General features: G+C 43.2%; 1 pseudogene; it reads right to left on the bottom strand.

Annotated features, from left to right (window-relative positions):
* Window positions 1–436: 436 nt before the first annotated feature.
* LOC126482800 (5S ribosomal RNA) lies at window positions 437–554 on the bottom strand (annotated as a pseudogene).
* Between the last annotated feature and the right edge of the window lie 2,981 nt (window positions 555–3,535).

Consider the following 3,535-nt stretch of genomic DNA (forward strand, 5'->3'; position numbering starts at 1 on the left):
TGAAAGGGTGTGTGCATGCAGATGCCATACGTGAAGCGCAGGATTTGCGTGGAATGTGCTTTGGACTGGAGGTTGTGCGGACCTGGGCTTATTTTAAATGCCTCTTTTATTAAAAACCATATCTCATAACGTGGAATAGTATCCAAACAAAGTATGTTCAGAGTGATGATACAAAAAATAAACAAAATTCTGCCAAGATACGATATTAGGCAATAAAAAAAAGCTAAACTCCGACCAGACAGGCCATGAATGCCCAACGGTACCGACCGACCGCCGTGTCATCCGCAGCCCATAGGTATCACCGGATGCGGATATGGAGGGGCATGTGGTCAGCACACCGCTCTCACGGCTATATGTCAGTTTCCGAGACCGGAGCCGCTACTTCCCAATCAAGTAGCTCCTCAGGTTGCCTCACAAGGGCTGATTGCGCCTCGCTTGCCAACAGCGCTCGGCAGAGCGTATGGTCACCCATCCAAGTGCTAGCCCAGCCCGACAGCGCTTAACTGCGCTGATCTGACGGGAAACGGTGTTACCACTGCGGCAAGGCCGTTGGCGATATTAGACAATACTCCTCACAAATGGTAACTTTGTTCAAATCGTTCAAATGGCTCTGAGCACTATGGGACTTAACTTCTGAGGTCATCAGTCCCCCAGAACTCAGAACTACTTAAACCTAACTAACCTAAGGACATCACACACATCCACGCTCCATGCACGATTCTAACCTGCGATCGTAGCAGCAACGCGGTTCCAGACTGCAGCGCCTAGAACCACTCGGTCACACCGACCGGCGGTAACTTTGTCAGCATTCACAGAACTAGGTGTGAGAATCCACGATCGTGTAAATAAAGTGACAGAAAGTGACAACTGCCTATTAAGGTAAAATGTATCTTTAGTATGAGAACTGATAACGAGAAGTTTCAAAGGTTCATCGGTATCCAAGCCTGTCCACATCGACATTTTTGAAAACTGTAACCCAGAATAATATCGTACCACTCCATAAAGCTAACGATAAATATTTATTTAAGACCAACTGTGCCCGACATGCATTCCAATTCTTTTTCTTTGTAATTTGGTACACATGTTCAAAGCAGAAGCGAACAAGGCGGTAATAATTGAAGTGCAGATACTCCAGTATGAACTGTAATTATCCTTTGGCAACGACACTGGATAGATACGTTAATGCGTTAATGCAGAACCGACTTTCACTGGCAAAAAAATAGTTTCAGTTGTGGCCATCTGGGCCAAATCTGGAGCTGTATACTGTCTGTATGACGGTATGACACCCGCGCTGTAATGTGATAAGCAGTGACGTGAGTGAACAGTATGGCTATCGAGAAGAGAAACTGTGCGCTCTTAGTGAAACTGTTTTATGTGAACGGCAACAGTTACAGTGGTGTATTGAGAGAGCGTCGTCTGAAAGGTATGAGGAGAGGCCTAATGTCATTAAATGGTTTAATGAAATTAATTCGTTCGGCATTAACGCTTTAGAACATCCACCAAGTTTCGCTACCACACGATAATTGGAGCCTACACAGGACCTCTGTGAATAGCTGCTTTAACAATAACCACCTTGTATGTCACACATATTTCAGACACACATACGTATTTCACTTAGGTACACATATTTCATCCGTATCTCTAACGAATTGATCACTGCGATTTGATCTGAATTCTGAGTGAATCTGTAACTCTGCCAGTAATTGATTATCGATTTGGGACAAAGTATTGTCGCTGACAACAGTCTGATTTTCCGGCAGACTCTAGAGGAGACGTTAAATGTCTCTGTGGTACATAGGTGTGTAGTACGATCTTTGGCCCCGAAACATGATGTGACTGATGCACTAAACTACGCAACGGAGGGACAGATTGCGCTTCATATTTTAAAATGTTCGAAGTCAGTTACTTACAGGAAAGAAATACTATCAGCTTCTTTTCAGACGTTTCTAGCTGTCACACCCTGTCACTGTTACTCACACCCCCAGCGGTAGTAGGGATACCTTACAACAACAGTATTTTTACGCAAATAATGAGTCACGTATAAAGCAAATTTGATTAAAACTACTCATAGTGTTCCCAAGATACACTTTTATGTCACGTCTGTTCACCCGAAACTGTTAGCCATATGGGTCCTAGGGTTGTATTACTGTTACAGCAAATTATGCCAGATAGCAGGGGATACGTATGACAATTTTGGTAGTAATTTCTTCAGGCGTTACAGATATATGCTGATATGTCAATGTCGTAGCAATCTCCACTCCCGCTTTTCCCATGTCTATGCGTGAAACGTCAACGTGACCGACACCAACTAGTCTAGGGATCCCAAAAAATACGGGTCTAACACTAATATCGGAAGTTCTGCATCTATATCTACATGGTTACTCTGCAATTCACACTTAAGTGCCTGGCAGAGGGTTCATCGAATCATTTCCATACTACTTCTCTACCATTTCACTCTCGAATGGCGCGTCGGAAAAAGGAACACCTAAATCTTTCCGTTCGAGCTCTGATTTCTCTTATTTTATTATGACGAGCATTTCTCCCTACGTAGGTGGGTGTCAACATAATATTTTCGGATTCGGAAGAGAAAGTTGGTGACTGAAATTTCGTAAATAGATTTCGCCGCAAAGCAAACCGCCTTTGTTTCAGTGACTGCCACCCCAACTCGCGTATCGTATCAGTGAAACTCTCTACCAATTGCGCGATAACACGAAACGAGCTGCCCTTCTTTGCACTTTTTCGATGTCCTCCGTCAATCCTACCTGGTAAAGATCCCACACAGCGCAGCAATATTCCAGTAGAGGACGGACAAGTGTGATGTAGGCTGTCTCTTTAGCGGGTTTGTCACATCTTCTAAGTGATCTACCAACAAAGCGCAGTCTTTGTTTCGCCTTCCCCACAATATTACCTCTGTGGTCTTTCCTATTTAAGTTGCTCGTGATTGTAATTCCTAGATATTTAGTCGAATTGACAGCCCGTAGATTTGTGCGATTTATCGTATACCTAAAATTTATAGGATTTCTTTCAGTACCCATGTGAATGACCTCGCACTTTTCTTTGTTTAGTACCAATTGCCACTTTTCGCACCATAGAGAAATTCTCTCTAGATCATTTTATAATTGGAATTGATTGTCTGATGATTTTATTAGACGGTAAATTACAGCGTCATCTGCAAACTATCCAAGGGGACTGCTCAGATTATCACCTAGATCATTAATGTAAATCAGGAACAGCAGAGGGCCTATGACACTACCTTGCGGAACGCCATATATCACTTCTGCTCTACTCGATGATTTACCGTCTATCACTACGAACTGCGACCTCTCTGAGAGGAAATCACGAATCCAGTCACACAACTGAGACGATACTTCATACGCACGCAATTTGATTAATAGTCACTTGTGAGGAACGGTATCAAAAGCCTTCTGCAAATCTAGCAATATGGAATCGATCTGAGATCCCTTGTCGACAGCACTCATTACTTCATGGGAATAAAGAGCTAGCTGTGTTGCACAAAAACGATATTTTCTGAATC

The sequence above is a fragment of the Schistocerca serialis genome, chromosome 5 (genome assembly GCF_023864345.2).
Source record: "Schistocerca serialis cubense isolate TAMUIC-IGC-003099 chromosome 5, iqSchSeri2.2, whole genome shotgun sequence".
Lineage (NCBI taxonomy): Eukaryota > Metazoa > Arthropoda > Insecta > Orthoptera > Acrididae > Schistocerca > Schistocerca serialis.